Source organism: Oncorhynchus keta, chromosome 11 (assembly GCF_023373465.1).
Source record: "Oncorhynchus keta strain PuntledgeMale-10-30-2019 chromosome 11, Oket_V2, whole genome shotgun sequence".
Taxonomy (NCBI): Eukaryota; Metazoa; Chordata; class Actinopteri; order Salmoniformes; family Salmonidae; genus Oncorhynchus; species Oncorhynchus keta.
Genome location: NC_068431.1, coordinates 1,472,600 through 1,481,515, shown reverse-complemented (window position 1 = coordinate 1,481,515; position 8,916 = coordinate 1,472,600). Strand labels below are relative to the sequence as shown.

At 39.3% G+C, this 8,916-nt stretch overlaps 1 long non-coding RNA gene across 5 annotated transcripts; it reads right to left on the bottom strand.

Moving 5' to 3' along the window:
* Positions 1 to 6,403: 6,403 nt before the first annotated feature.
* Positions 6,404 to 8,227, bottom strand: LOC127906239 (uncharacterized). Of its 5 annotated transcripts, none has more exons than XR_008060652.1 (4): positions 8,175 to 8,227; positions 8,019 to 8,122; positions 7,757 to 7,860; positions 6,404 to 6,545 (listed from the first exon to the last, which is right to left on the bottom strand). It is a non-coding gene; the product is annotated as an uncharacterized LOC127906239 (long non-coding RNA). The 5 variants fall into 5 exon arrangements; XR_008060650.1 differs by lacking the exon at positions 7,757 to 7,860 and adding an exon at positions 6,960 to 7,063 and having other exon boundaries at positions 6,419 to 6,649; XR_008060653.1 differs by lacking the exon at positions 6,404 to 6,545 and adding an exon at positions 7,569 to 7,730 and having other exon boundaries at positions 7,783 to 7,860.
* Positions 8,228 to 8,916: the final 689 nt, after the last annotated feature.

The following is an 8,916-nucleotide window of genomic DNA, read 5'->3' as shown; positions in this document are numbered from 1 at the left end:
ACTATACAGCCTGGGACTTATTTCCATTGTTAAATCATGGAGGATAACACACAATACAGTCTGGGACTTATTTCCATTGTTAAATCATAGAGGATAACACACAATACAGTCTGGGACTTATTTCCATTGTTAAATCATAGAGGATAACACACAATACAGTCTGGGACTTATTTCCATTGTTAAATCATGGAGGATAACACACAATACAGTCTGGGACTTATTTCCATTGTTAAATCATGGAGGATAACACACAATACAGTCTGGGACTTATTTCCATTGTTAAATCATGGAGGATAACACACAATACAGTCTGGGACTTATTTCCACTGTTAAATCATGGAGGATAACACACAATACAGTCTGGGACTTATTTCCATTGTTAAATCATGGAGGATAACACACAATACAGTCTGGGACTTATTTCCATTGTTAAATCATGGAGGATAACACACAATACAGTCTGGGACTTATTTCCATTGTTAAATCATGGAGGATAACACACAATACAGTCTGGGACTTATTTCCATTGTTAAATCATGGAGGATAACACACAATACAGTCTGGGACTTATTTCCATTGTTAAATCATGGAGGATAACACACTATACAGTCTGGGACTTATTTCCATTGTTAAATCATGGAGGATAACACACTATACAGTCTGGGACTTATTTCCATTGTTAAATCATAGAGGATAACACACTATACAGTCTGGGACTTATTTCCATTGTTAAATCATAGAGGATAACACACAATACAGTCTGGGACTTATTTCCATTGTTAAATCATGGAGGATACTTACATTGTTAAATCACTATACAGTCTGGGACTTATTTCCATTGTTAAATCATGGAGGATAACACACTATACAGTCTGGGACTTATTTCCATTGTTAAATCATGGAGGATAACACACTATACAGTCTGGGACTTATTTCCATTGTTAAATCATGGAGGATAACACACTATACAGTCTGGGACTTATTTCCATTGTTAAATCATGGAGGATAACACACTATACAGTCTGGGACTTATTTCCATTGTTAAATCATGGAGGATAACACACTATACAGTCTGGGACTTATTTCCATTGTTAAATCATGGAGGATAACACACAATACAGTCTGGGACTTATTTCCATTGTTAAATCATGGAGGATAACACACTATACAGCCTGGGACTTATTTCCATTGTTAAATCATGGAGGATAACACACTATACAGTCTGGGACTTATTTCCATTGTTAAATCATGGAGGATAACACACAATACAGTCTGGGACTTATTTCCATTGTTAAATCATGGAGGATAACACACTATACAGTCTGGGACTTATTTCCATTGTTAAATCATGGAGGATAACACACTATACAGTCTGGGACTTATTTCCATTGTTAAATCATGGAGGATAACACACTATACAGTCTGGGACTTATTTCCATTGTTAAATCATGGAGGATAACACACTATACAGTCTGGGACTTATTTCCATTGTTAAATCATGGAGGATAACACACTATACAGTCTGGGACTTATTTCCATTGTTAAATCATGGAGGATAACACACTATACAGTCTGGGACTTATTTCCATTGTTAAATCATGGAGGATAACACACTATACAGTCTGGGACTTATTTCCATTGTTAAATCATGGAGGATAACACACTATACAGTCTGGGACTTATTTCCATTGTTAAATCATGGAGGATAACACACTATACAGTCTGGGACTTATTTCCATTGTTAAATCATAGAGGATAACACACAATACAGTCTGGGACTTATTTCCATTGTTAAATCATGGAGGATAACACACTATACAGTCTGGGACTTATTTCCATTGTGGTCCTCTTGAGACAAGATGGCTGGACAAGATCCAACACGGTTGAACACAGTATGGCAGTGAAATAATAAAACAAAAACATAGAAGAAGAACATCTATCACATCAAAAACAGAGAAGAAGAACATCTATCTCATCACAAACAGAGAAGAAGAACATCTATCTCATCAAAAACAGAGAAGAAGAACATCTATATCATCACAAACAGAGAAGAAGAACATCTATCTCATCAAAAACAGAGAAGAAGAACATCTATATCATCAAAAACAGAGAAGAAGAACATCTACCTCATCAAAAACAGAGAAGAAGAACATCTACCTCATCAAAAACAGAGAAGAAGAAACATCTATCATCATCAAAAACAGAGAAGAAGAACATCTATCTCATCAAAAACAGAGAAGAAGAACATCTATCTCATCAAAAACAGAGAAGAAGAACATCTATCACATCAAAACAGAGAAGAAGAACATCTATCACATCAAAAACAGAGAAGAAGAACATCTATCAGAGAAGAAGAACATCAAAAACAGAGAAGAAGAACATCTATCTCATCAAAAACAGAGAAGAAGAACATCTATCTCATCAAAAACAGAAGAACATCTATCACATCAAAAAAGAAGAACATCTATCTCATCAAAAACAGAGAAGAAGAACATCTATCTCATCAAAAACATAGAAGAAGAACATCTATCTCATCAAAAACAGAGAAGAAGAACATCTATCTCATCAAAAACATAGAAGAAGAACATCTATCTCATCAAAAACATAGAAGAAGAACATCTACCTCATCAAAAACATAGAAGAAGAACATCTATCTCATCAAAAACATAGAAGAAGAACATCTATCTCATCAAAAACAGAGAGGAAGAACATCTATCTCATCAAAAACATAGAAGAAGAACATCTATCTCATCAAAAACATAGAAGAAGAACATCTATCTCATCAAAAACATAGAAGAAGAACATCTATCTCATCAAAAACATAGAAGAAGAACATCTATCTCATCAAAAACAGAGAAGAAGAACATCTACCTCATCAAAAACAGAGAAGAAGAACATCTATCTCATCAAAAACAGAGAAGAAGAACATCTATCTCGTCAAAAACAGAGAAGAAGGACATCTATCACATCATTCCAGTTACATCCTAGGGGTTATTCATATGGGCACAGAAGACATCAAACATATCATATCAGACCCAGATAAAAATCATCTATCATATCAGACCTAGCTATTTATCAAATCAGACCCAGCTATATTTCTTATATTTAAAAAATAATATTAATAATATTTCACCTTTATTTAACCAGGTAGGCCAGTTGAGAACAAGTTCTCATTTACAACTGCGACCTGGCCAAGATAAAGCAAAGCAGTTCGACACATACAACAACACAGAGTTACACATGGAATAAACAAACATACAGTCAATAATACAGTAGAAAAAAATAAAATCTATATACAGTGAGTGTAAATGAGCTGAGATTAGGGGGATAAGGCAATACATACGCCATTGTATTGTAGCGAAGTAATTACAATATAGCAATTAGACACTGGAATGGTAGATGTGAAGAAGATTAATGTGCAAGTAGAGATACTGGGTTGCAAAGGAGCAAGATAAATAAATAAATACAGTATGGGGATGAGGTAGTTGGATGGGCTGTTTACAGATGGGCGTGCTACTGGTGCTACAGGTGGGTGCTGCTATGGTGACCAATGAGCTGAGATAAGGCAGAGCTTTACCTAGCAAAGACTTATAGATGACCTGGAGCCAGTGGGTTTGGCAACGAATATGAAGCAATGGCCAGCCAACGAAAGCGTACAGGTCGCTTTGGTGGGTAGTATATGGGGCTTTGGTGACAAAACGGAGGGCACTGTGATAGACTGCATCCAATTTGTTAATTAGACATTGGAGGCTATTTTATAGATGACATCGCCGAAGTCGAGGATCGGTAGGATGGTCAGTTTTATGAGGGTATGTTTGGCAGCATGAGTGAAGGAGGATTTGTTGCAAATTAGGAATAGTAAAGATTTAATTTTAGATTGGGGATGCTTAATGTGAGTCTGGAAGGAGAGTTTACAGTCTAGCCAGACACCTAGGTATTTGTAGTTGTCCACATATTCTAAGTCAGAACCGTCCAGAGTAGTGATGCTGGGCGGGCGGGCAGGTGTGGGCAGTGATCGGTTGAAGAGCATGCAATTAGTTTTACTTGCATTTTAGAGCAGTTGGAGGCCACGGAAGGAGAGTTGTATGGCATTGAAGCTCATCTGGAGGTTAGTTAACACAGTGTCCAAAGAAGGGCCAGAGGTATACAGAATGGTGTCGTCTGCGTAGACGTGGATCAAAGAACCACCGGCAGTGAGAGCGACATCATTGATGTATTTAGAAATGAGAGTCGGCCTGAGAATTGATCCCTGTGGTACCCCCATTGAGACAGCCAGAGGTCCGGACAACAGGCCCTCTGATTTGACACACTGAACTCTATCAGAGAAGTAGTTGGTGAACCAGGCGAGGCAATCATTTGAGAAACCAAGGCTGTTGAGTCTGCCAATAAACATTTGTTGATTGACAGAGTCGAAAGCCTTGGCCAGGTCGATGAATACGGCTGCACAGTAATGTATCTTATCGATGGCGGTTATGATGTCGTTTAAGACCTTGAGCGTGGCTGAGGTGCACCCATGACCAGCTCTGAAACTAGATTGCATAGCAGAGAACTTACAGTGGGATTCGAAATGGTCGGTAATCTGTTTGTTGACTTGGCTTTCGAAGACCTTAGAAAGGCAGGGTAGAATAGCAATTTGGGTATAGAGTGTCTCTCCCTTTGAAGAAGGGGATGACCGCGGCAGCTTTCCAATCTTTGGGAATCTCAGACGATACAAAAGAGAGGTTGAATAGGCTAGTAATAGGGGTTGCAACATTTTCGGCAGATCATTTTAGAAAGAAAGGGTCCAGATTGTCTAGCCCGGCTGATTTGTAGGGGTCCAGGTTTTACAGTTTTTTAAGAACATCAGATATCTGGATTTGGGTGAAAGAGAAGTGGGGGAGGTTTGGGCGAGTTGCTGTGGGGGGTGCAGTGCTGTTGACCGGGGTAGGGGTAGCCAGATGGAAAGCATGGCCAGCCGTAGAAAAATGCTTATTGAAATGTTCAATTATAGTGGATTTAACAGTGGTGACCGTGTTACCTAGCCTGGCAGCTGGGAGGAGGTGCTCTTGTTCTCCATGGACTTTACAGTGTCCCAGAACTTTTTAGAGTTTGTACTACAGGATGCAAATTTCTGCTTGAAAATGCTAGCTTTAGCTTTCCTAACTGCCTGTGTATATTTGTTCCTGGCTTCCCTGAAAAGTTGCATATCATGGGGGCTATTCGATGCTAATGCAGAACGCCACAGAATGTATTTGTGCTGGTCGAGGGATGTCGGGTCTGGAGTGGACCAGGGGCTATATCTGTTACTGGTTCTACATTTTTTGAATGGGGCATGCTTATTTAAGATGGTGAGGAAAGCACTTTTAAAGAGCAACCAGGCATCTTCTACTGACGGAATGAGGTCAATATCCTTCCAGGATACCCCGGCCAGGTCGATTAGAAAGGCCTGCTCGCAGGAGTGTTTTAGGGAGCATTTGACAGTGATGAGGGGTGGTCGTTTGACCGCAGACCCATCATGGACGCAGGCAATGAGGCAGTGATCGCTGAGATCCTGGTTGAAGACAGCAGAGGTGTATCTGGAGGGCAGGTTGGTCAGGACGATCTCCAATAGGGGTTACAGCTGCATTAAAGGCATTTCAGTGTACTTGTGCATTTGACATTCAAAACTTGATACTTGAGGGGGCATCTGGTTTAACACTATGATCTGACGATTAGATGTTCAATGCTTCTTCAGAAATACATCTTTAAAAAGGAACAGTGTCACAATAACAACATTAGAGTTCTGTTCATGTAACAGGGTTGTCATTTACATATTTTAGACCCAGATATATATATCAGACACAGCTATATATCATATCAGACACAGCTATATATCATATCAGACACAGCTATATATCATATCAGACCCAGATATATATCATATCAGACACAGCTATATATCATATCAGACACAGCTATATATCATATCAGACCCAGATATATATCATATCAGACACAGCTATATATCATATCAGACACAGCTATATATCATATCAGACACAGCTATATATCTGGACACAGCTATATATCAGACACAGCTATATATCATATCAGACACAGCTATATATCATATCAGACCCAGATATATATCATATCAGACCCAGCTATATATCATATCAGACCCAGATATATATCATATCAGTCCCAGCTATAGATCATATCATACCCAGCTACACACCTACTCATCACCTACTCATTCCAGGGTTTTAGAACACCTACTCATTCAAGGGTTTTAGAACACCTACTCATTCAAGTGTTTTAGAACACCTACTCATTCAAGGGTTTTAGAACACCTCCTCATTCAAGGGTTTTAGAACACCTACTCATTCAAGGGTTTTAGAACACCTACTCAGTCCAGGGTTTTAGAACACCTACTCAGTCAAGGGTTTTAGAACACCTACTCATTCAAGGGTTTTAGAACACCTACTCATTCAAGGGTTTTAGAACACCTACTCATTCCAGGGTTTTAGAACACCTACTCATTCCAGGGTTTTAGAACACCTACTCATTCAAGGGTTTTAGAACACCTACTCATTCCAGGGTTTTAGAACACCTACTCATTCAAGGGTTTTAGAACACCTACTCATTCAAGGGTTTTAGAACACCTACTCATTCAAGGGTTTTAGAACACCTACTCATTCCAGGGTTTTAGAACACCTACTCATTCAAGGGTTTTAGAACACCTACTCATTGAAGGGTTTTAGAACACCTACTCATTCAAGGGTTTTAGAACACCTACTCATTCAAGGGTTTTAGAACACCTACTCAGTCCAGGGTTTAGAACACCTACTCATTGAAGGGTTTTAGAACACCTACTCAGTCAAGGGTTTAGAACACCTACTCATTGAAGGGTTTTAGAACACCTACTCAGTCAAGGGTTTTAGAACACCTACTCAGTCAAGGGTTTTAGAACACCTACTCAGTCAAGGGTTTTAGAACACCTACTCATTCAAGGGTTTTAGAACACCTACTCATTCCAGGGTTTTAGAACACCTACTCATTCCAGGGTTTTAGAACACCTACTCATTCAAGGGTTTTAGAACACCTACTCATTCCAGGGTTTTAGAACACCTACTCATTCAAGGGTTTTAGAACACCTACTCAGTCCAGGGTTTAGAACACCTACTCATTGAAGGGTTTTAGAACACCTACTCAGTCAAGGGTTTAGAACACCTACTCATTGAAGGGTTTTAGAACACCTACTCAGTCAAGGGTTTTAGAACACCTCAGTCAAGGGTTTTAGAACACCTTCATTCAAGGGGTTTAGAACACCTACTCATTCAAGGGTTTTAGAACACCTACTCAGTCCAGGGTTTAGAACACCTACTCATTGAAGGGTTTTAGAACACCTACTCAGTCAAGGGTTTTAGAACACCTACTCATTGAAGGGTTTTAGAACACCTACTCAGTCAAGGGTTTTAGAACACCTACTCAGTCAAGGGTTTTAGAACACCTACTCATTCAAGGGTTTTAGAACACCTACTCATTCCAGGGTTTAGAACACCTACTCATTGAAGGGTTTTAGAACACCTACTCAGTCAAGGGTTTTAGAACACCTACTCAGTCAAGGGTTTTAGAACACCTACTCATTCAAGGGTTTTAGAACACCTACTCATTCCAGGGTTTTAGAACACCTACTCATTCAAGGGTTTTAGAACACCTACTCATTCAAGGGTTTTAGAACACCTACTCATTCAAGGGTTTTAGAACACCTACTCAGTCAAGGGTTTTAGAACACCTACTCATTCAAGGGTTTTAGAACACCTACTCATTCAAGGGTTTTAGAACACCTACTCATTCAAGGGTTTTAGAACACCTACTCATTCCAGGGTTTTAGAACACCTACTCAGTCCAGGGTTTTAGAACACCTACTCAGTCAAGGGTTTTAGAACACCTACTCATTCAAGGGTTTTAGAACATCTACTCATTCAAGGGTTTTAGAACACCTACTCATTCAAGGGTTTTAGAACACATCTACTCATTCAAGGGTTTTAGAACACCTACTCATTCAAGGGTTTTAGAACACCTACTCATTCAAGGGTTTTAGAACACCTACTCATTCAAGGGTTTTAGAACACCTACTCATTCAAGGGTTTTAGAACACCTACTCAGTCAAGGGTTTTAGAACACCTACTCATTCAAGGGTTTTAGAACACCTACTCATTCAAGGGTTTTAGAACACCTACTCATTCAAGGGTTTTAGAACACATCTACTCATTCAAGGGTTTTAGAACACCTACTCAGTCAAGGGTTTTTTTAGAACACCTACTCAGTCAAGGGTTTTAGAACACCTACTCATTCAAGGGTTTTAGAACACCTACTCATTCAAGGGTTTTAGAACACCTACTCAGTCAAGGGTTTTAGAACACCTCATTCAAGGGTTTTAGAACACCTACTCAGTCAAGGGTTTTAGAACACCTACTCATTCAAGGGTTTTAGAACACATCTACTCATTCAAGGGTTTTAGAACACCTACTCAGTCAAGGGTTTTAGAACACCTACTCATAGAACACCTACTCAGTCAAGGGTTTTAGAACACCTACTCATAGAACACCTACTCATTCAAGGGTTTTAGAACACCTACTCATTCAAGGGTTTTAGAACACCTACTCAGTCAAGGGTTTTAGAACACCTACTCATTCAAGGGTTTTAGAACACCTACTCAGTCAAGGGTTTTTTTAGAACACCTACTCATTCAAGGGTTTTAGAACACCTACTCATTCAAGGGTTTTAGAACACCTACTCAGTCAAGGGTTCTCTTTGAGGCAGCTTCATTAAATAGTACTCAAAAAACACCCATCTCAAAGTCAACAGTGAAGAAGTGACTCCCGGATGCTGGCCATCTAGGCAGAGTTCCTCTGTCCAGTGGCTGTGTTCTTTAGCCCATAATCTTTTCTT